This window comes from Heloderma suspectum, chromosome 2 (assembly GCF_057233095.1).
Source record: "Heloderma suspectum isolate Gila_16-S chromosome 2, 16-S_ref, whole genome shotgun sequence".
NCBI classification, from domain to species: Eukaryota; Metazoa; Chordata; class Lepidosauria; order Squamata; family Helodermatidae; genus Heloderma; species Heloderma suspectum.
This window is the reverse complement of record NC_139459.1, coordinates 44980830-45006240: the sequence shown is the minus strand read 5'-3', so window position 1 is coordinate 45006240 and position 25411 is coordinate 44980830. Positions and strand designations below refer to the sequence as shown.

General features: G+C 44.7%; 1 protein-coding gene and 1 long non-coding RNA gene across 3 annotated transcripts in view; one reads left to right on the top strand and one right to left on the bottom strand.

Annotated features, from left to right (window-relative positions):
• Positions 1–2715, bottom strand: part of PIK3R1 (phosphoinositide-3-kinase regulatory subunit 1) — an 80144-nt gene extending 77429 nt beyond the window's left edge. For both annotated transcript variants that reach the window (XM_084833344.1, XM_084833345.1), the window contains exon 1: positions 2530–2715. The gene's annotated coding sequence lies outside the window, so the exon portion shown is untranslated. The remainder of the gene's footprint in view (positions 1–2529) is intronic.
• LOC146352152 (uncharacterized) lies at positions 2000–25128 on the top strand. The gene is made up of 3 exons (XR_014787609.1): positions 2000–2232; positions 24406–24476; positions 24691–25128. It is a non-coding gene; the product is annotated as an uncharacterized LOC146352152 (long non-coding RNA).
• The last annotated feature ends 283 nt before the right edge of the window (positions 25129–25411 follow it).

Below are 25411 nucleotides of genomic sequence, written 5' to 3'. Positions count from 1 at the left end.
CCCCCAAAATGCTTACTATCCAGACTTGTCATCTGGAAAGCAAGAAATTCCATTGCCTTTTCAACAACAGCACCCATCCTATGGTCTATTCATACAACTGTAGTCACATTTTAATCTAACATGGTTTCCATAGACTTCCTGAATCTACTTTGCTGGGTGATAACTGCAAGAACAAGGTTATAAAAAATCAGTAGAAAGGGAAACAGATAATACAGATAGAATGAACACATATATTGAAAAGCAGATAGCACATCAAAACTAAAAGAATCGGACCAAACAGTTGATAGGTGCAGATATTCAACATCCTGTCTGGACATCTGGCACCCCAAACGTAACACAGTTAGAAACGCCCATTCAAATCAGCATACTTGCTTCCAGGTCAATATGTGTTGGATTGGGATGTAAATTTCAATTGCTTCTATAGTAAAATAGGATAAAATTACTCTGAACAGTATGACTATATTTACTAGCTATATTGTGAGTAACTCAAATGTACTTTAAAAATATCACAAATAAATCTTATTGCACCACTGTAACGGTATAGTCTTGGAAGAAAAGAGTTTAAGCCTCTGAGATTACTTGTTTGTGGCCGTTTCTCAGGAGTTAAACCGCTTCACATAACAAATCAGACTGACCAAGGTAGTTTGTGTCAGAAGCAATCAGAAATACCATAAAACATTAGTCCATATCTATCTAGACTAACAGACAATTAGTTCTAGATAAGGCTATAAACACCCACACTTCTAAATTTTATTTTTGTGAACTTGGTTTGTATTGAGTTATGAATGTTCTATTTACAAACAGCCCTCTCAGAATGCACCACTGACATGCAGTCAGAGGGTCACCTAATGGCCAAAATCAATGCAAGGGAAGCTGCTTGCTTTCCAAAGATTTCTGGACCAGAAACTGTATCCCAATCCTGTGCCTCACAGTTGTCAGAACAATCTGTACATACAACTACTCCAATACTTGGAATCAAGGATTTGGCAACAGAAGAGCACAAGACTTTCTTCTCCTGCTCATGAACTGAAATCTTTCAACCACACATTTGTTCTTTCAGAACCAGACACCTTCCATTTCCAGGAAAGTCACAATGCACTTGAGAAGAGCTTAATAAGACCTATTCTTCCAAAATGTTATCAATTAGCACCAAAACAAGCACAAAGCAGTGCTCTCCATAGCACAAGACGTTCCCTTAACAGTTCACAACACTCCTTCACTGAAATTTAGCTTAGGCTACATACGCTTCATAAAAAAAATCAGTGCCAAGAATTTAACACTTCGCCCCTCAATTGTACATGACATCTTACTGAAATCAGTATGTCTCTCTGGGTATTTAAGACAGGGGAGTAAATGCCTGATTACATTTTCCTTTAAAGACAAAAATTAAAGTAAGATTTTCAGAAATGTCTGTAGAGTCAAAGGAAGTTTGACAGTATTGTGCAAATCAAGCACATGAAGCACATAAACTATAGGAATTTAGCAGGAAAAAAGCTATCAAATACATAATTAAAATTCTTATCAGGAAAATGGTGTGAAGCAATTTTCCAAATTAGGTTCAGTAGTTTACTCACTTATCTATTAGTGCCAATACTCAGCAAGGTTTATTTAGCATCCACTAGTCTAGCACCTTGCCATACACATGCCATTGCATACTGTCTAGACCAAGAAGTGCCATTCACACTTTGTTTTGCTCGTTAAAAAAAAGGGGACAAAATCCAAAAAGTTAGCAACAGACTTCCTCACCACCCCAGCCCAGACACTGTGCGAAGTTCATAAAAAGCTCTGGGTGGGGGTGGGGGTGGGGGATAGGAGGGGAATGTAGTTTTATTTTGGAATGTAAAGCCAGCAAACGGATTTCTTCCATTAAGAATTCGCCTACCCGTGTTGCCATTCACTGCAGATTTCACTCAGCGCGCTGCTATGGCCCTTCAGAAAGAAGGGGGGGGGGAGAAACAAAATAAAGTGCCTGATCTGATCATTCCTGCACCCTCTCCTTCTCTGCAATCTTTCCAATCCTTAGGAGGAAGGCGGCACCTCCGGAAGCCCCGCGTGTCTGGGGTTACGGATTGCCACAAACGCAACCATTATGACGGCTGCGGTCCTAAACACCCTGTCTAGAGAACTCGGGGCGAGTGCCCCTGCACAGGGCTCGGGGCCGCATGGGTCACCTGATGAACCGGGTCGCGGCGCTTGCACGGGGGGACAGCGCTGCTGAACTTCCTCCCTCCGGTAAGCTAGAAGTGGTGGAGGGAAGAGGGAAGGGGGGGGGGAGAAGCGGCTGCCCTCACCGCGCCGGTCTTGCAGGCGCTGCAGCCTCAAGCCCGTCAGGGAGGGAAGGAGGCAGGAGCCCCGCAAGAGCGGAGCCCTCCGCTGCGCGCGCCCCCTTCCCCCGCTCCCGGAGGCCTCGCTCGGCCGAACAGGATGTCGCACGGCCGAGCAGCGCCCTGGCCCGACAGGCGCCGCTTGACTTCCCTTCTCCCGCTCGCTAGGCCGCCGCGGAAAAGCGGGCACGGCGCAGCCTCTCACCTGCGGCTGTCACCCCCGCCTGGGCCTCGGCCGCGCGTCCCTGGAGCAGCCGGGTCCGCAGAGCGAGCCTCCCTGCTCCCTCTGCAGCGCCGCCGCGCAGCCGTGCAGCGAGCTCCCTTCGCCTCGGCCCCAGCCCCAGCCAGGCAGGCCGAGCCCAGCGAGGCTGGCTTCCCTCCCAGCTCGCCTGTCGCTCCGCCTCCTCGCCCTCACCCTGCCAACCCGCTCGGGGCCTCGGGGACCCAAGCGCCGCCTACCCGCCCGACTGGGCTGTCACGACGCCGCCGCCGCTGGTGGTGCAGGGGGTCCTGTGGCTGCTACCGCAGCAGCGGCCGCCATCGGCTTCCCCTCGGGCTCGGCGGGTCCTGCCTGCCTCTCCTGCCCCAGCCGCCACCCCGGCTGGCGCGTTTCATTCCCTCGGCTCACGCAAGGCTGAGGGAGAAGAATCGCTCATTGCCCGCGAGCTGCGGGAGCGAGGCCGGGGGGGGAATATGGAGGGGTGGGATCATGTGCCTCGGACGGAAAGACGCCGCATCAGCCGCGCTTTTTCCTCTCTCAGACGGTGCTGCTGGGCTCCCATACGGAGTGGGCCTTGTTTATTCGAGCGTCTTGGTTTCCTCGTATTATGCCATATTGAAGCTCAATCCGCATATATTTGTTTCTTAAGCCTTCCGTACGGGTTGCCAACAGTTTTTCTGACAGGGCTCCTGTGCCTTCAACGGCCCCCTGATACTTGCATGTGGGCACACACACAGCCCCGCACCTTAACCAAGTTTATTTGGCAGTAAGAGGCATGCACTTCGATGTTCTAGGCTGGCTTAGCAACGTTTCCTGCCCCTTCATTGTGATGTCTAGAAAGCTCTTCTAAGTTTCTATCTGTCAGAGAGCTGTGAGAAACACCAGAGCCCTTCTGTGAATAAAATGGATAGTGTTTTGTGGACTTTAATGGCTCGATGACTGCATAAAGCCGCACAATGCCAAATTGGAGAAATCCTAATTTTTGAATGCCCTGTAGCTCTAGAAACTTATAAAAATAGAAGAGTGCCTTGTAATGTATGGAATTGTAGCGTTCCAAAATAAGAGGAATTTGGAAACCATTCAAATGTACAGTGGTATAATAAATTTTGAAGTGCAGGCGCTTGCATATGTGTATGCACACACAACTCACCCCTGCCCTGCCCCCACCCAAGAGCAGCAGTATGACTACAACCCTTTGCATAGTTACCTGAGAGTAACCTCCATTGAATTCAGTGGTGCTTACTTCTGACTACATGAGTTCAACTTGAAATCTTCAGCCTGCTGAAACTCAACCTTTTACCTTTTAATTATAAATGCACTTATGCAAAGAAGCGTTACCATTTTAAAATGCTAGCGTGCAGTAGGAACCCCAAAGAAAAGGAAAATCACATCCAAGATTTGCTTGACTATTTTCCTCATTCTCTGACTTCATCTATGCTAATCTGTCACAATACTAAAACTTGAAAGCCTTGTTATCACCTCATTCACTTGCCAGAGCAAAGAAGATTTGTCAATTATTGAGTGCACCACCACAAAATGGCTTCCATAGGTCCTGGCTAGTCATAAAACACAAGCTAACTTGCCCAAGAAACTGAGTACAAGGCAGATCTGTGTCTGAACCCCAAATCTCAAACCATATATTTAACTCCACATAACACAACAAAATACCAATTCCTAGAAGGAAAACTGGGAATGCTCAGTACATTCCCCCAACACAAAAAAAGACCCAGGTAACACCCCTTCACCCCCCCACACCCAAAACCAACACAGACAAGATATACAGACACTCTAAAACGTACCCCCTCTCACACAGGCACTACAAAAAACAACCCAGAAAAAACACCCCAAAAGTGCAAGCCAGAAAAACATACCAGGACAAACAAGCACACGCACATACAAAACTCAGACATCTGCCTCTCCCCCACCCTCAAAACCCCCCTGGCAACATCTCCAAGAAAACAGAAAAAATACAGACACAAAACATACACCTCACAAAAATTTAAACACCACCCAAACACCAACAACCCCCACCCCCCACCCCGGCCTGGCAATACCACCCCCAACACACACAGAACAGGCAACATCTCCCCCGCTCTACACACACACACAAACCCAGGCTACGTAGACACTCGCAAAACACAGAAAAACCCAGGCACCGCCCACCCCTAAAATAAAATAGCCAGGCAAAACATACATACACACACACACACACGTGAGGCCCAGAGGCATTCTGGAGAAAAGATAGGAAGAGGGTTGGGCAGCTGGAGGCCTGTGCTTCCCTTTCCAGCATACCCAGCCACCACCCAAAGTCACCAAAAAACCAAATATTTACACATTTTTTAAAAATTAAAAATTTGAGAGGGACAAGGAGTCTGAGCACGCACAAAGGGAGGTGTCTGGGGACACCCGCAAGCATTGTGTTGCTGACTCAGGTTTAAAGGATAATAGAGTTTAAACAGAGAGGCACTATAAAATTAAGCACATTCTTTTGTTGATTTGCTTCTTCTGGATTGCAGAGTTTAATAAGGAATACTGTGTGTTGGGATCATGAAATGTCTCCCGAATAAAAGGGAAGATTTGTTTATCATGACATTTAAGTATCATGTCAACTACATAAAATGCATTTGGGCTTCCCTAACAATATGATGCAACAGGACAACAATGTGTTGCATTGCACAGTTGCTACCTAAAAAGTGTCAGTGCAACTGTCCTATTTAAAAAGGTCTATCCTGAAAAATCTAAAATGTGTGACACTGCAGTGAAGAGTGCTAGCATATTGCCAAGTTCAGAATGAGAGATACATGCTTAGACTTGTCAAGAGCATCCAACAGCACTGTGAAGCAGCTTAGCTTAGTTCTGAAGAATGCTAAGAGCAGCACAGTTAAAAAGGTGGGGTACTTGGGAGCTGTTAGCCAGATATCACCATAGCCAGATATTAGTTTATGAGAATAAAAGTACAATCCTAAGCATGTTTAGACAGATAAAATGCATAGGATTGCATCTTAAGTCATAATTTCAAACAGGGGCATTCAGAAAACCTACTGGTGTATAGGTCTCATGGATGGACATATGTAGATGTTAATAAAGGGTTCCGTGAAATATACAGGCAGAATATAATAAAGTTTTAAGACACAGAATGAACATTTTAACCCCATTGTGAAAGGAAAGTGTGAATCAACAGAAATGGTGAGTGGGCACTAATCACCATCACAGTGACCATCCAAGGAGGAAAAAATTACAATCTCCTTTTTGTATAGACTGGAGAAGGTGATATCACTGCCGTAAAAGTCAAAGAACAAGCATCTGTAATTAAGAGAGGACATAAAAGCACAAGCAAGAGTTTGGGCTTCTTGGACAGATGGGAAGGGTAAGAGCTTCTAAATATGGTGGAAGAAAGAGCAAGATTTAGACCTGGGGCTTTGTTATTAGAATCCAAGTACATTTTTTGGATGGCAAAGAACATTTTCCAGCTTTCATTTTAAGAGTTTTCTTGGGGATGGCACTAACTAAATGTTTAATGCATTTGTAGATGCTACTAGGTCCACCATGTCATACTGCTAGCTTTTTGGTTAAAAAAAATCTATTCAGGTATCCATACTTGATACTCTACCAAAAATAAAAATAAAAATCAGGAGTCTCACCAAATCTGTCTGTCTGCCTATCTTGGACATCAGGAGTTCCAAAACTATAATGTTCTATTTTCTTCCAAAAAGTTGTGATTTCTCATTAAAGATTCACTGTGTCAATTTATCAGCATAAAACATGCTCAGCAGCTCTAATGAAGTGCAACATTTCTGAACGTAGCTGTTCCTGAGCATCTTCCACAATGATAGCTGGATATCTGAAACTTTATTTGCTGAATCAGTGCAAGTATATAGTAAAATAATTACAAGCATTATCTGAATGTGACATCTGTGTTTATTTTTCAGCCTTGTAAAACTATGACAACACAGATCCCACTTTTTCTAAAATATGAGTAAGGCTTTTGCTGCAAAAAAGGAACAATAAAACTTGAACTACATTATCCCATAGATAATTAGTGTCTGTATATGTTTGACAGTTGTGGAGACAAAAGTCTACTGTTTAGATAATATCTGTGGCATAAGAAACACTTTTATAAGCATCTACAGATCATCCATTGAAGGAACTATAAAGTATGTTCTAATAGAACTCTCTCTAGAAGTCACAGTGCACTTTATGCCATTCTTACGCCCTCTACTATGGGTACATCAGATGGCTAAAGCTGGCCATAGAATCACTCAGTGTTGATACCAATACAATATTGCTTGTTTTCACCAATCATGTAGCAGATGGTGGATGAGCATGGGAGACTATTCCAATTTTTCCAGAGAGATTGCCCATATCTGTTCAACACCTAATTGCCATTTTGCTGTGTGTCACATCATTAGCGAACACACAATAAATGGCATAGCTTCCAAAAGCAGACTGTCAAATCAGGCAGTGGTTCTACTGCAAAGCCAAAGTCAGGACAGGAATATAAGGCTGGAACAAAGGAGTGTGGTGAAGGTCCAGGTGGCTCTATCTGCCAGATTGTTGGCAAAAGTTATTATTCTGATTGTCATGGGGTGAAAATTATCCATACTAGTTGGAAAGGTTGATGTTCCTCTAAGCCCCTTTCGCTAGCAATTATAGACAGATAAAAATGGCTGTATAGCTTAGGAGTTCTATGAGGCAGACATCTGGACCTCTTCTCACCCCATTGGCTTATTTATTTATACTACTTTAATATTGCTTAATATCCTAAAATCTCTAAGACAGAATCCTATGGCCCCTAGACAGCATCCGAGGTCCCATAGGATGCTGCAGATTTCCTCCTCCGTGCCCATAGTCAGAGCTACAAGTGCGGAGGAGGAAATCAGATCATAGATCTCGCCCCGCCCTCTACAGCCACTACAGACAAGGTCACCACTGCGACCTCATAAGAGTAGTTGGAGAGGAAGACAACGGGGAGTGCTGGTGGACAGGGAGGGGAGGAGACAGGAAGGGAGAGACTAGAACAGGTACACAACTCAATACCCAGACGTGGGCATTGCCCACCCATAGGGTCTCTGTTTTATCAGGATTCAGCTTCAGTCTGTTAGCCCTCACTGAGTCCACCACTGCATCATTTCAGAACATGCATGGCCTCTCCTGATTCAGATCCACAGAGAAATAGAGCTGAGTGTCATCAGCCTACTGGTGACACCTTGCTTCAAATCCCCTAATGACCGCTCCCAGTGGCTTCATATAGATATTATATTTTGTCATTGGGGACAAAATAGCACTCCACAGTTCAGCTGCCAGGTGGGCCGAGACACAGTCACCCAATGTTATTCTCTGGAACCAACCCTGCAAATAAGCGTAGAACCACTGTAAAACGGTGCCTCCAGCTCACAGAGATGATCCGTGAGGATACTGTTCCCCAGTATCAAAAGCCACTGAAAGACTGAGAAGAGGCAAGAGGGGTGCACTCCCCCTGTCCCAAAGGAAGTCATTCATCAGGGTGACCAAGGCCGATTCCATCCTGAAACTAGGCCTGAACCCAGAACGGAACAGACTGTAACGCTATTGACTACAAGAGAATCTTCCTCTCACTCTTTGTATTATTGTTAGTTTGGACTTGACACCTATGATCCCTTTGAAGCCTTCGTTTTTAATCTATAAAAACCTGAGGCTTCAAGCCCTCAGTGTTCTTTGCCACCCAAGGACAAGGTCCCACCTGGCTGCATAAACCCACTTGGTTCCTTGCCATCTAGAGGCAAGGTTCCACGCTGCTGAAATCACTGGATTCTGGTAACCTCCAACCGGTCCCACTCTGCTGCTGAAATTACTAAAGGCCTGGCCATCCAAGTCAGGCACCTTTAGCTAAACTCACTTGGTTCCAATGTTTCCTATCAGTTCCACCTCGCTGCATTACCCACCATTGGTTCCAGTGCCCACTCACTAGTCCATCTCCATTGAAATCACTTGGTTTCCTGAACTCCCCTCTGCTGGTGCAATTCCTCCAGTCCCACATTCCTCAGTGCATGGCAAACTCTGGAGTTCAGTGGTTTGCCAAGGGCCTGTTGCCCCAGTTAGTCTGCTTGCTTCCATTGGCCCCAGATTTCCCAGCTGAAATTACTAAGCCAAGGAATGCTGTTCTTCTTCCACCCTGTTTCGCTCCCTTTTTGTCCAGATTTCCCAGAGTCTGGGCAGTGGGCACTTAGGTCAGAGACCCACTGCCGTTTATTTTTATATTGACCAATTTTTATTTGCTGAGACCTCAGGAGTTTCAGTACACCCCACTCTTCAGCTACAGGAACGATCTCTGGAGCTTCAGGGAGGAGGGTCTAGCAAGATCCAAGGAAAGGTATCTTTCAAAGCCCTGTTCTGTCTTCTGGAGGTTTTCTGTCTACGAAGTGTAGCTTTCTGCTCTGTCTGTACCCTCCTTTCTATTGTGTGTTTTTGTATAAGTACGTTACAATACAGTCTACCGTTTAACAGTATTTGGTTGGGAACCCAGCCACCTTGTGCAGCCGTTCCCTGGAAGAATTTTTCTCCCTCCCCCCTGCCCCTGGTTTGGGAACCCCTCCTGTCCATTTATTATCAAAGCTGTTTGTGATCAAGCAAAACTCTCAAGGGTTTTCCTTGGCATGCAAGACATTTTTCTAGCTGTTTCTAGATAATAAAGAGTTAGAAGCTATAGCGCACAGGGCACTGGAAATTGGAGTGAATGTGTGAAATAACTGTAGGTTACCCCCATCCTGGCCTCTCCCTTCATGACAGGGACTGCATGCCAAGACCAGTCTTGATGCACAGTCTGCTCTCCCCACATGATCTCTCTTTCTCCCCCCTGTTCTTGCAAGCTCCCCCACAGATCCCCCCCTTTCCCTCTCCCAGTAGCATTAGGACTCCAATAAAACTGCCGCAACTCCCCTCAGAACCACAAGCTCAGCCCACCCTGACAATCTACATACGTCCATGGCCTAATCCCTGTGCACCGTAACCCTTGGTTTAGCCACTTAGAGGATTTCTAAATTAATCTCCCCACCAGTAGCGTAGTGGCAAATTCAGAAGTGCAGGATCCCTTCGTGACAGTCACAGCCATGCCCCTTTCTAAGATTGAACAACCTTGTAAGATATACAGCCTTCAACTGGGATCCAAAAACAGTGCAGCTGAGAGTAAGGCAGTGGTATTTCAACTGGACATCTGAGAAAAAAATGCAGGGGTGTTAATCTTTTTCACTCACCCACTCACTCAAACACAAACATTTTGGGTTTTCAAAGTATGATACTCTATGGAAGCTTCACCCTCTCAACTCAGCCCTCCTGGACAGATCCCTTCTCATTTAAACAGCCCCCTTGCACACTCCCCTAGTGCCCCAACATTACCCATTAGCCTTCCCTAAGCTCCTTCATTATATCTCTCCCATCCTGCAACAGAAACATCCACCCACCCAGCTGGATTGAAGCACACATATATACACACACACCTTCTTTCTCCTCTCACCCCAACCAATTTTTTTTCTGTTTCCCTTCCCTCCACCAGGGCTTGTTTGCCCAGATACATGCCAACCTTGTACCAAAAGTGTAGCTGACAGAGCAAGTTGCATTTGGCAATTCTGCTTACTGTAGAAATTAATGTTCAAGAATTAACAGTGCAATTGAAGGTGTGTTTATTTCGAATTACATTTACAGAGATCTTTGGAAGGCAGCTAAGGCTGCAGTCCTACACACACTTACCTGGGAGAAAGCCCAATTGGCAATTGAACATAGTGGGACTGACTTCTGAGTAAACATGCATAGGGTTGTGTGATAAATCCCAAAAACTGGCACAAGTCAGCCACCTGTCCTGCCCCATAGCAGGGGAGAAGGGTGGGGCTGGAGCACTCCTTGGCCTCATGTGTTGATTTTGAGTTTTTGACCCTTTTTGGAATGCCTGGCTTGGGTCACCCTGGTGGATGACTTACACCAGGGAATGGATGGGCAGGGTATAACCTTGCCTTGGGCTTGGATGCTTTGACTTCTTACGTGGATGCCTGCATTGAGCAGGGGGTTGGGCTCGATGGTCTTGTATGCCCCTTCCAACCCTACTATTCTATGATAATGGTGGCGGCGCCTCCCCACCCCACCCCCGCTGCTGCTGTGGCCAGCAGCAACAGCAGCCCTGAACGGGCGGCCGGTGTTGCAGCAGATGAGGGGAGCGCTGGGCGCACAGGCACGGAGCAGAGACTGGCAGAGAAGCCAAGAGCTGGGGGTGGGGGGAGGCTGCAGAGCTCCCTCATCCTCTCTCCTCCGCTCCCTTTGTCTGGCTGGCTCTGCATAGTAGACAAGAGGCAGCCAAGCGGCAGCCGCCTGCACTCCCTGTGTTCCCTCCTCCTTCCCTAGCAAACTGCAACCGGGCCCGGGTCGGCTTCAAAAAAAGTGCCAGGGCAAAGCCCCGGCACGACCCGCCACCACTACACTGCTGCTCCCCACTATTCAAGCCCGGTACGTGGATCTTCACATTATCCATTTCTAAATTGTATTCAGTGGGTTATGTGGTGCTTGTGATAGGCCCATTCCTTGAGCCAGGCCAGGATTTCTGAATAACCTGGATTAGTCACAGATAATCCACCTCAGCATTTATACTAGACTGGTAAAGCAAGGGCCAGTCTGTGGCTGTCTGCAAGGAAGGAGCATTAAGGTAAACTACTGTGTAATTTCTTTTAACACTACTCATCTCCTAAGTTTTGTGTGGAACCAGATTCTTACTTCCAAGGGTCCAGGCCCCTGGGCACAACAGTTTACTCTGCAGGTTCATATTTATAAGGTATGGTCTATTAATAACAAACATTTTAGTATTTTGTGAAGAGCTCTCTGTCTCTTAAATTTCCCCAAAGTAATTATTGTATATTTTAAATTCTTGTGTGCGTAATAAAACATCCCATTTTCAAGAAATCTCTCTCTCTGTGTCTATCTTTGGGTTATCCCTGTCAAGACATACTGTTGTCAAGGCTGAAATATCCCTTAACAAATGCATGTTTTGGAACGTAGCGACATTTGTACACATGTTAAGAGAGCGCATTCAGTAACACTGAACTTCATACTGAAAAAATGAGAAACCAAGAAAAACCAAAATTGACAGATTTGTCCATCCCTGTTGGGCTGGCAACTGGGGAATTTGAGGAGGAGGAGTTTCACAGTGCAATCTATACATGTCTACTCTGAAGTAAGACCCACTGAGTCACCACCCAGGTAAGTGAGTAAAGGACCATAGCCTGAGTGCATTGACAGAAAGGCAGCATATAATATAATATATGGAGAAGGAGAAAATGAGAGCATTCGTATTTTGTTACTTTGGGACTGATATATTAGTGACATCTAGCATGCTTAAATAAACTGTACCGATGGTACCACATCACTTCATAAACTCAGAAGTGATAAAATAATGGTTTCTCATTTGTTCCAGCAATTTTAAAATAGAAAAAAATGTATTTGAATGTAAATCAACAGAGTGCACATTTGGCACAGATACAACCTGTAGACAGGAAACACATGTATGTGGGCAGCAAATGTTTAAGGGGAAAGACATTGCTATGAAATATGAGGAAAGATTGATGAAAATGCTTCTATTTATCATGGTTGCCAGACTGGAGTAGCAGTAGTGGAAGGATGGGGGCTATTTCATAAATACAGAATGACTGAGTGGACATCAGATTAATAAGACTGCTGTATCATTTGTATACTGATCATTTTCAAGATATTTATTTCATTGCATAGCTTGCCTTATAGGGAATGTTTGAGGCAAGTAACACAACCTTTTTGGCAATTACACATTAAAGATAAAACCATATATGTGTGTATGTATGTGTATATTATATATATATATATTTCCAAAGGTTGACAATCCAAGCAATTTGATGCTAATGTTTAACAGAATTTGAAAAGGCAATGTTTTAACCAATACTGTTCAGTTTTGTACCTATTCCACTGGTTTCTTGTAAGCTGGAGGATGGCTGGGGAAGCAAGATGCCACTCAATGCACTCAGTTACAGACTTACAGTATTTTGTATAGTCCTTCTATTCTGACCAAGTGGAGTTTACAGTATCGCCACAGATATGGGAAGATCCAGTCCTGCACCATCTCCGCATAGAGAGAATGGGGTAGAGGTTCAGACTGAGTACTGGGGAACACCACTAAGTAGGGGTACCGTCAGGCAATGCTGTCTGAGAAAACACAGATTCGCCCTGAGGATTTCCCCTCAATGTAGACCTCACAACATGGCTCCTGCAGCTAGCTCCTCCTTCTATATCCTGCACCTCACTAGAGTTAGAGAATCCCTGCCTCCAGTGCGCTGCTGTCTCTTTGAGCCTTGAAGTCCCTTTCCTACCCACAAGTTAAAAACAAATGGACAAATTCATGGTGGACAAGGCTATTGGTGGCTACTAGTCCTGATGGCTATATGCTACCTCCAGTATCAGAGGCAGTATACCTCTGTACACCAGTTGCTGAGGAACATGGGTGGGAGGCTGCTGTTGCACTCATGTTCCGCTTGTGGGTTTCCTGTGGGCAGCTGGTTGGCCACAGTGTGAACAGAATGCTGGACTAGATGGACCTTGATCTGATCCAGCATGGTTCTTCTTATGTTCTTAAAGCAAACAAACTCAAAAGTTGTAGAGACTGAGGCTGCAAAGCTAAATACACTTTCTAAGGATTAGGCCCCATTGAACACAAGGGTTTACTTACAAGTAAACATGCATAGCATTGCAATGCATATTTCCCCAACAAGTATATTTGGACATTTTATTTAATTCTGAGAAGAATGTGTGAAAATGTAAAGTATTTCACCATGCAAACATTTTTAAAAGTGTCACTTATACTATGTAATGGAATATGACGGTGAAGTCTTTTATGAAGACAATACACTGAGATCAACAAGCCACAAATATATATTTTCTTGTCATGATAATCTAGGAGTAAAATTATCCCCACAATTCAGTTGTTATTGTCATAATATCAGCAATGCCCAGAGCAACCAATTGATTTACTGGTTTTTTTAAACACATACAAAGTGGTACAACTCCCTACCAGTTGCTTTTTATCCGTTAAACCACAAAAACTGTATTAAACTAATAAGGAAAAACATAGAACTTCAAAGATAAGACTGAAATTCTGTCCTTTACCTTTGATATTGTGCCTTATCATTGACACAGAAACTATGCTCCGTGGACTTTGAAGTAAAAGTTACATAGTCTGGAATATAGGGACTTCTTTTTTGTGCATGAAACATGAACAATTGGTTGTACTGTCAATCTCTATTGTTTATTTCTAATTTTTTAAAGATTGGGACAAGGTGTCAGAGAACAGGGGAAATGGGATATGGAGGCATATATGATACATCTCCAGTGTATGGTATTGTGGTTATAATGCCAGACTAGAATGGGGAAAACCTGCTTTCAAATCCCTCCACTCCCCCCACCCAATCTTTAATTCTAACCTATCTCACAGAAGATGAAATGGGGTAGGGGGCTTCATATTCCACCGTGAGCATTTTGGAGAAACAATGGGATAAAAATGTAATGGATAAAAGGATCCACAGCAGCCAGTCAGTGTATTCTAACATGCAATTTGGTCCTTACATAATGGTGCTAACTTATATGCATGAATTAGCTATCATGTCAAACACACCAGACAGAATTTTCATATTGTCACACAACTCTTTCTAATGGAGATAGTTCACTTATTCAGTGTGAGTAATCTATTCGTGTAAGGCTGGGGCCCGGGGGCTTGGACAGGAGTGGGTTAATGGGGCCGGCCATACTGGAAAGTCCCTTAACAGCCAGTGGCAAAGTTGCCAGACACATTTTTTTGTTAAGTAACTACAGGTAAATGTAGCCCAGGAAGGCTTGGAGATGGTTGGAGAAAATGATGCATCTTTCTTTATTCTCCCCCTCCAGTCAGAGGGAGGGGGCAAGGTAGCTGTGAATGGAAAACAATGGAAGCAGTTCTCAGGGCAGACACGTTGGGGGTTGGGGTGGGGGAGAACAAGTGCCTTTTTGAGAATTGCTTCTCTCTGGAGATCTGATGCGGGGCTGTGGATTTGGCTGTCTGCTGGAGTCTTGTGCCTCCTTCTCTGCTTAACCTGCATATCTGTAAATGTACTCAAATATTATAAAACACCAATAAGCCACCAGTGACCTCCTTCCAAAGGAAACCAAACCCGGGTAATTGCTGTGCCCCTGGAATCTGTCACCACTCCGAGAAGTGGGCTGAACATAACAGTGTGGGCAGTATGCTATACTGCCGCTATGCTTCTGCTAGTTCTGTTGCACTAGCAGAAGGGACTGCCGGCACAACAGGAACTAATGGCTCCTGAAATAAACATGGAAACTAACATAAACACTCATTTCCAGAATAGGGCAGGTCAGCAGAGCTCCCCTCTGGGAACTCTGCTGACCTACCCTGTTCCAGAAACAAGTGTTGCTGCTCATTTCCAATTGTTTCAGGAACTGCTAGTTCCTGTTGCACTAGCAGTCTGTTCTGCTAGGGTGATGTTGAAAAATAAAGTGGCATACATACATGTGTGTCAGAACTGACCCTTAGACACACTTTACATGGCTAAGTTTGAGAGCCACTAGCTTGGAACTGAACTACTTGACATCGTGGCGCAGACATGGAGTTCCCAAATCCCATGTTTCTTTTGTAATACAAACAAAGGGGTTGAGGAGGCATTTGAGCCCATTGATTCTTCCCTTTTGACACCCCCCCCCCCAGCTTATTCTTTCACCAGCTGGGGAGGAAAGGCCAATGAGGGAGGATTGGAAATGGACACAGCACAAAAGAATTGGCTTGGAGGAGAGTTAAGCACCTCCTCCCACCTGCCCATTCTCTCATACAAGTGCCCCCATCCCTCTGTTCACATTACCTCAGCAAACGTGGGTTTGGCAATGGCATCACATATTTGCTAAGGTAATGTATAGTTCTGCCCTTAGAGCAGGAGTGGGCAACTTGTGAGCCAGCCAGATGTTTGGGCCTAAAACTCCCGTCATCCCTCATTATTGCCTATGGTGGTTAGGGCTGATGAGAATTGTAGGCCATCTGGAATGTCACAGTGGTGCAGTAATATGGGTCCACAGAACTAGAAGTCATAATGTGGGCACTCACCTCACCCGCTGTGAATTCCTCCCCAAGCACTGAATACTGTGCTGCCATTTTCTTTTTCATACTGATGGTCTTCTGGCTCCTTCACCCACTCAGGCAGTGGAAGTGGAATTATGTGAAAGTGAAGGTCCATGATATGCCATCTGGCCCAGTTCCTATGTGAAAATTCCCATTGTATTTCTTCTCAGGGAAGCCTTCAACATCCACAACCTCTGCAAAAATGTCTTCAATGTGGCTTCTGCCAAGAATGAAGCTGAAAATTTTTAAGTTGGCAAAGGACATTATTAACTTCTATTTCAAAAGAGCCATACTCTACTGGATTTGTATACACTCCCAAGTAAAGTCTACAATTGTGTATACCACATCAGAAAACAGCCACTTCTTCAGGGACTCTGTGTAGAATAAGGGACAAAGACAGACAATTAATTAACAGTCTTGATATTGCCATTTTATTACATATTTGTTATTATGTAACTGTTTTCAATTTTCCTTAATACAGATATGAATGTATTAGTGACCCTGTGTTAAAGATGAGTCAGATGGATCGCATTCTGCCGTTATAGCCAGAAATCAGGAGGGCAGTAGGTTCTAGGGCTTATACTAAAAAAAAGGGCTCAACAGATCGAACTAAAACATTGATGTGTAGGAGAGGTTGGTTTGAGGATGTTCCGTGCTGATTTTGAGGTAGAAAGGGTAAGAAATGGCTGTTTTATAGGAGTTTAAATTTTGACAAGTGAGCTCCGGCAGTTTGACAGATATTATTTGTTTTCTTTCTTACAGACTTTGCTGGGGTTAAACTTTATGGGCCAGTTTTTCTGTTTGTACAGCACGAAATGGTTTGTTTTCTCTGGTCAAGGTGAAGGTCTAGTATGTGATTCGTCCTAGCAGTACTGTAACATAGTTGTAGTTTTTATTTAAAACGTGGATTTTCCCCACCAACTTGAGGCAATGGAGCTCATAAAGTATGTCCAGGAGTACATCAGTTCAATCCCCTGTTGTCCAGGAGGGAGGAGGTAAGAAATGGAATGAGTGAGGCTGGTTACCAGGGAGATAGGGGAGAATACAGGGGAGGAGGGAGTTTTATGTCGGTTAAAGTGGGCAGTTGGGAGAGAGCGAGGGAAAGTGATTTTTGGTTGGGATTCTCCTTTTCTTCTTGTGGAGGTTAAATGCATTCTGCATCAGGGTTGTCACCATTTCATTCTCTCTCTGAATGCTTTCATTTTATTTTCACTTAGGGAAAATAAAAACGACTGCCAAAAAAAAAAAAAATCTGCCTCCTTTTGCTTCTCATTGGGGTGGGGGGCAGGGGAAAGAATCACTATAACTGACTGAAGTACATACTTGCCTGGTAAAGTTGGGCACACACAAGACTGTGTGTGTGTGTGTGTGTGTGTGTTTGTCTGTATGTATGTATATAAGGGGGAGGGTGTTCTTGCATGACTGATATTCTACAGTGAATTATAAAAATCCTTCCTCCTCTATTTTAGTATTCTCTCCTAGTCCTTGTAATTAGGAACATACAAGTGAGGGTCTTGCAATAATTTGTTGTTTCTGCGAGGAGAAACCTGCAAAGTATCCCTCAGCAGTGAAGGCTGCACAAATGCTCATGTTTGATTGTGCTGCTTATGCTGAGAGAGACTGCCTTAATGGCTAGAAGCCGAGTTTCCCTCTTACAGGGGAGCCATGACTTGTGGGGGCACGCAGGCTGTCAGCGAAGGGAGGAAAGGCTGGTGAGGAGCAGCTCCATGGGCCCAACATCAGGGCTTCCCAGGGAGGGGACTGCTGAGCCAATCAGCACTCTGATGGACTTCATGGGGGTGGGGCCAAAGGGGAGAACCCACCGGAGTGAGATCCCTCTCCTTTGTTCTCGCTCCAGTTCACCCTGAGCCCCCTCAAAGCAGGCCTCCCACACGGCTACAGGATTCCAGCCACTGACTTCCCCACCCACCCGTTCCGGGTAGTAAGATGTCCTGCTGTGGCAGATGTAGTCGCCAGTTGATGGGGCTGGGAAGGAATTTTACTTGTTTTGCATACCAATTGGCAAAGACAGTGCAGGGCTTTTTGCCTTTCCCATTGCAGGATTAATTCCATTGTGAATAAGTTGATCTGGACTATCAATACACTATTTGTGGATGCTTTGTTTTATAACATTTGTCACAGCTAGGTAGGTGTGATAGGCGCTCGGCTGGATCCATTGGTGAGGGGGAGTGGGATGGTGCTCCCTGCTCCCCTATGGTACAGTATCTTGGGGACGTGGCACCAAGACAAACCACGTCCAGGGTAGTGGAAAAGGGTTTACATTAGTGGTCCACGTTGGGGTCTGCCCCTGGCCCTGCCATCCACCACCAGCACTCCTGGCATATGGGCCAGGAGGGGGGAATCGGACAGCAGGCGGGCTGGCCGATGACATGCTCTGTGTCACCAAGCCTATTCAACTGAAATTCAATGAAGTTGTGGCCAATTTATTATCCCTGCTATGTCTGTGTGCCTAATCTGTTCTCTTCTTCGCCAGCTGGACCCAATTAAGCACTGCCCACACAAACAGCATGGAGGAATGGGGCGGCCTTTAAGGCTTCCCCCCCCCCAGACACTAGCCTTGGGGTGTGTTCAACTTGAAATGTTGGGGGAACGTTTCTCTGCCCTTTCTATTCTCTGAGGGAGTCGAAGGGGGTTGCTTTGGGAAGATAGAGGTCTACCTATTGAATCACAGTTAACATTCATTCTGGGCTTTGTGTGTACACAAAACTGAAGGAGGTACCAGTCAAAGATGGTCTTGGGGCTTCAGAGTCCTGAACTTTCATCTCAGATGTTTGAAGGCCAGGCTGGCTAAGGCTGGGAAGGAAATGTACTCTGCATATGCTCAGAAGCAACTATTTCCAGCAGGTCATATGATCCAGCGGCATCTCCTCCTCCTCCTCCTTCTTATCTCCACTGTTGACTGGGCCAGAGCCAGGTGAACAAGCAGTTGCAACAGTGACAAGGAGGGGCAACTCCAGTGGCTGCTTGTCAGTGGTCCCTTGCTGGGGTGTGGGCCCTCAGCAGGTGCCCAACCATGCCTACCCTCAATGCTGGTCCCATTCATCAGAGAGGGATCTGTCTGCTTTGGGCCAGGTGGCTGAGTACTAAAGGATGAATCAATCACTTTATTTGTATACGGCTTTTCCATACAGTATGCTCAAAGTGGTTCACAACAAAGCATTATGAAAAAAGCAATGCATTCCTATATACATTAAAGAAGTCAGAACACTTTCATAATAAGTACATAATAAAGCATCAATATCAAAACAGTTAATTAACTCATTGTTAATTAACCAATGGGGATTTGAGAGACTGTAGCATTTTTGTAAGTTAATACGATATTTTAAAAAACACACATACCTTACGTAAGTATTGTCTTCGACTCTATAGTCTTTCAAATACCACCCTGTGGGAGCAGATCAACTGAGCAGTTTCGGCACCATTTGAGAGAAACTGACAGACATACTTACGGTATATGATTATGGATACATGTCATCCTAGATACTTGGTCCACTTGCCATCACGCACCCGCACCGTTCTGAGAGCAGACAGAAAAAATGACCCCAAATCTCAGTAAAATTTAATTGCTGCTATAATCTCTGTATTGCTTTGTGCCTTCAACCCCATTTCATTTGACTCATTCTGCTCTACAATTTACATAGCACAACTGCTTGAATCCTCTTTCCTGCCCATCAGTTTGTTGTCTTTGTTTGTTTGTTTCTTTTGTTTTGTTTCTTTCTTTGTTTTGACTACAGAAGAGGCACCAAAAAGGTTTTCCATGACGATCTTATACATGCACTTTCAGATTCTGTAAAATGGTGCAGGCTGAACATCTCTATCAAAGAGAATTATGGTGGTAGATGATGTACAACAGACTATATATACATCTTACAACACGCCACAGCATTCTATATATACATCCAGTATCAAAACAATGCTTTACTTCCACTGAAGTTTTTTATTCATAAAATCAGGTTTGTTACAACATTGCTAGTAAAATGTTTTATTTGCAACATTAATGTTTAAATTAATTTCAATATTAAAATGCATAGTAATCATATAAAGGAATGCACATACACACAATCTTGGAATGTATTATCCAAATACATAGGGTTGAATCCAGATTTAGTTAGCTGAACATAGTTCCCGTGAAATCAACATGAGATATGCCATGGCTAACTTGTCCCTGTTATTTCAATGGGACTTAAGTTCAACTGTTGGCTAATTTGCATCCAACCCATAATAAACCATATCCAATCTCTATCATTCAATAAATGTGTTTGGAAATACACCATCGTCTTGAATAAGGTAATTTTGCCATGAATGGTACCGTATAGTTCAGTTTTGTGTGTGTTTTTTTTTTGTAATCAGTAGGGTATAGTGGACTGACTCATTGCTTTTTTCCAATAAGATGCTGCACATTAGTGTCTGTAAATAAATTCATTAGTAAGTCCAAATCATAGTAATTAACAATTCCTTTGAGATAGTATAACAGAACAGAACCTCAGAACAGAATGTGGAGGGGGGAGATTCTCTCTCCTTCCTGCAGTCCCTCCCTATATAAAATCTTCTCTAGAGGGTTGGTGGACCGTTCAGAACAAATTTTGTGGCAACGGGGGTGGGGGGCTGCAGGGAAGAGGAGGAGGAGGAGGAGAAGGAAAGTTCTGTTGTGCAAGTAGAAGTCTTCTCATATAATGTTGGATCTCGCACTGGTATTCCACTGGTATTGATTTCCAAAGTAGAAATGTAATGTAGATGTGCAGAGCACTAATGTCAGGGGGTGGGGGGAGAAATGCCACAGTACGCCACTGTGAAAGCTGTTTGTATCTAGGGCTGTGCAGGGATCCCCCTGCGACCCACTTCGGAGGCCAATTCAGAGCTTCCAAATCGGCCCTGGCCTGCCTCAGCCCGATCTGGGGCTGGGCTGACCCACTTCAGCCTCCAGATTAGAAACGAGGCAGCTGAAACACACACACCCCTGCCCAGCTGCACCCCCCCTAGCCATGCAAGCCCCCCAGCCCCAGCCCTGCTGCTCCTTACCTGGACCTGTGGGGAGTGCCTGCAGCTGGCGCCATCTTGGAGGGAGTAGCCATTTTTTTTTTTAAATGATGCATCTTCTTTCAGTAATTAAATTGTGGTCATAAAGGCCTGTAATGCTGCGTAGATGGCCATTTTACTGCAATCTACGCAACATTTAATTACTGGGAGAAGAAGACTCTCTCCAAGACGATGATGGCTGTGGGCAACCTCCACGGGTCCAGGTAAGGAGCAGGGGGCTCGTACAGCTGGGTGGGCAGCTGTTTGGATTGGGCCAAAGTGGCCTGAAATGCTTTGGATCGATACTGACCCACTTCAGGCCGCTTTGGCCCGCTCCTGACCTGCTCCAGAACAGGACCCCTTGGTCCGAATCACCCTGATCTGCTTCAGTATTTGGACCAAAGTGGTGCACAGCCCTAGTTGTATCTATACTCACCCAGTTTGGTAGGGGGAAGACACACTGCTTGGAAAACCCCCAAACAATGGGAAAATGCCACACCTCGCATACACACACACTCACACTCACACACAGTATCCGTGGAAACACTGACAACCTAGCATGCCCCCCCCCCCCCGCAATCATGGGCTAGTGAAACGCAGTGCTCGGAATATCCCCAAATGGCAGAAAAATGGCTGACATGCCCCTAACATCACTAGAAACACTGCCACACATCCCATTCAGGTACAGAGCCAATGATGATGCTCACATGCCACCCACCCGTGGAGGGAGCCAGTCCATGCAGACCAGTCCAAGGCTGTGTCTGTCATCACGTCACCACACCCGCAACACGGAGGAAACACAGCTAACGACAAGGCAGTAGGCAGAGGCATAGCCAAGGGAGGCCTGTGGTGCTGTCTGCTAAAGCAGGCACAAACACACTTTGGAATTAGCTGGTTCTAATCCAGACAGGGGGAAACATTTACCTCCCCCACTGTTCCAAGGGAAGAAAGACAAAACCTGGGAGCAGCAAAAAGCAAGGAAACTCTGGGCAAGCAGGCATAAACATGCTCCCAGGACTGAGGGTCAAAATCCACACAGGGGAGTCCCCCCCTCCCAATTTCTCAGTAGTCATTGTTTAGGGGCTGGTCAATACAGTTGCAGAGGCCCACAGAAGAATGTGCACATGCTCCCAGGGTCATTGGTTCAAATACCACAAAGGGAAAACATGTTACAACCCCCCCCCCCCAATATTGGCAGGGAAGGTCCAGGACAAGAGAGAGAGGGCTGGCGGAAGCAGGCAAGGAGCATACAGCTCTCAAGCATCTGAAGTCTCATCAAGGGAATGCAGCCCCCGCTGCCCCCCCCGGCCTAGAAACCACACAGGAGTAGGGATGTGCCAAAATTTCATTTCCGTTAGTTTAAGACCAGAACTTGTCCCACTTGCCACCCCTGGACGTGAGCGTATTTTGTAGGCAAAGCTCACACATTCCCCAGCTTGTGATACTCATTCACAAAACAAGTACTTTAGAAAAATGTGCACTTTGGAAAAATGTGCATTTTCACACTTTAGTCAACTGGGGGAAAGTATGCATTTGGGTGGGCAATTTAAAAAAAACCACACACACCCAAATGCATACTCTTCCTGTTTGAACAGCAGGGGCGGGTTCGAGGTGGAACGACGTTGAGCCTTGCTGATTCTCCCACAGATTCCACCCCCCTCCATGAGTTCCGGAGAGAGAGAGAGAGAGAGAGAGAGAGAGAGAGACAGACAGACAGACAGACAGACAGAAAAGGGGGAAAGACCAGTTCTCAAGCATCCGAATGCACACACACCTGGACTGGAAACAACATGGGAGCATTCCACCAATGTATCTAGGCAGTTTTGCCAGGGGTGTAGCCAGACTAAAAGTTCGGGGGATGGGGGGATGCCAAAAAAAAGTTGGGGGCAGTTCATCTGGTTTGCAGGCCTTTTAAAGACAACATTGTAAACTGTTTTTTAATTATTTGTTTGCAAAAATACTTAGGGGGGCAGAGAAAATTTAGTGGCAACCACCACCGCCCTGCCTACGCCTAGCTACAGGCCTAAGTTCTGTCGGTGTATCTTTTGTAGCAGGGGCATATCTCAAACGCAGACGGCATAGCGGGACTTCTACCAAATCTTATAGCCTCTCAGCCAGCAGATCTGAAGTACAGGATTATGCACTAGTAACTCATCCTCACCTTGCTCCTTTTTTGCCTGTTCAGACCAATTCCTTCAGATTTCCAAGGAGTGATTTTATGAGCAAAGACAATACTACTTAATTCCAACACTTGCAATAATTCTTCAAATGATTTCTTAGGACAGAATACAGCATTAATGCCTAGCATCTATGACACAACACATCAAGACACTATTGGGGACAACACCCAAGGTACTAAAACTACATTGGATGTGGAAGCCATTGATATCACACACACGCTGCTAAGTCTTAAAATAAAAACCAAAACAATGCAATACCTTTGCAGGACATGGAAGAGGACCTGCTACTGGGGTAGATTTATGATGGGTGATGTCCAAGGACAAAGCCCAGCATGAAAGCTGATCATTCACATAAGGTGTCAAGCTACATTAAAAAAAAAAAAAAAAGGCTTGGGAGAGATAAAGGACCAGCCTTGCCCCTGGCTTGTATGGAAGTGGCAACTGTTTCTTAAAGCAAAAAAACTGGCTAAGTCAGTGTGTGTGTGTGTGTGTGTGTGTTTTGGTTGGTTGACAACCCTAGTAACAGAAATGGTTGCAAGAGTTGTTCCTCGGAGAGTCTCAAAACACAGCCACTCAACTCTGCAGGTTTATTGAGGGCTTATTCCTAAAAGAGCTAGTTAAGTGAAGGGATAGTCTGGCACACATGGAGACACACGCACATGCCACTCCTTTATCACTGGCCCACTCTGACAATGCAGGCAATTGACCACGCTTTGATACCCCATTCCTCAAACGGGGCACACTTTTGGATAAGGTGATTTCTGAAATGAGAACTAGTTAAGGCAAGACTTGAACATGAACCTTGACCATGCATTTTTTTTTATGTATTTGCTTTCTTTTTATTATTCTCTAAGTATTTTTATTCTTAGAGAATTTTTACCTGCAGCCATAAAAGAAGTAAAATAAACAACAAATATGGCACTTATTGGTAATAAGTAAAGAAACATTCAGCTGTTCAGTTCAAGTGCAATTCTTAGATTTTCATGAGAAACGCTCCCATTTTTTATTTTTGAAATTCCCTTTAGGCACCGGGGCACTGAAATGTATTTGATCTTAAGTGGGGCTCACATTTTAGCAATTATCTAAAACACTTGCTTTTGTATCATGGAGTACGAGAACAGTTAATAAGTTATGTTCTGATTCCAAAGTGCAAGAGTGTGAAAAAGCAATGACTAATTTGTTATTATTGATAAAGAACGGAATGTTAATCTTCCGTGAGAACATCTTGGCTGTCTGTATGTTTTATCTCAGAAAGACTCATATGTTCTGGAGTGGCCAACAAATGAGCATTGTGTAAGGCCCTCCTTGACAAAAATAACCGAGGAAGGAACTAGTTACCAGTTCAAGTTTGGGTCTTCCTCTCAAGAAATGATTTTGTATAGCAGAAATTGGCTGTTTAAGAGAAGTAGCCTTTGGCTTTGTTCTCTTTCATGGGGGTAATGCCAGAGCCAGGCTAATTAATCTCTCTCTCTCTCTCTCTCTCTCTCTCTCCTGCCCCTGTAGATATTGTGAAGGAGCTGAGGAAGAGATAAGACCAAAATATTTCACTTCCTGATACCAACTGCATATTGCAGGTGGGAGTTGTATGCAATTGACGTTTGCAGTTCAGCCCAGATAGTACATGTAAGACAAACTAAGGTCAATGGGAATGCTGCTCATGGGCAAATTTGCATTTTTAATGGTAAAACAACTATCAAGCTTGATTCATCAAACATGGACTTTGAAAGACATATACATTTCTGCACAGCTAGGCAGATCCCATCACTGATGTCCATATTATCTTCATAGGCATAAAGTATGGCACTGTGAACTTCTCAGCAAATATTATACACGTGAAGGCCCAGGATGAATATGAGCAGTTGATCTTTCTGACTGGGGATGCTTTCAGATGGAGGGCTCCTAGCGCTATCAATCAATAGACATTGTGCAGCTGTTCCATCTTTCCCTCCTTAACAAATCTTCTGTGGTAAGAAAAAAGCTGGAAGAGCTGGTAAGAAAACACGAGAGGGTTACAAATGGAGGACGATGAAATCTGGACACAGCGCCCCCCCGCACACCATAAAATTATGTGAACAAAGTGGGGGAATTGCACAATAAAAACCTTATGTGGAAGCACCCTTGTTCTGTTCGTGCTGTATGTTTCTAAATATAACTTCTGTGTGCATTTTTGTATGCATTTTTTTTCTTTTTTGCAAACATCATCGCAAACTTATGAATTTCAACAGCAAACTGTGTTCTGGTTTGTTTTTAGTTTCAGTAAATGTGGATATGGTACGTTCTCATTGACACATAAGCCAAACAAATTTCTCACCCTTCTAGAGAAGGGAGAAAGGCATACTGAAACCAGAAGTCAGGCAGGCTGTATGTGTCTAGCAATGATGTCTGTGATTGAGAGCCATTTGGGACATGGAACGTTTGTGGGTCACTTGAAGAAAAGAAAAAAAAAGAAAAATGGAAGGCAGCAGAAGAGAACACAACGGCCTGAGCCAGGCTCTGACAGCTTATAGTA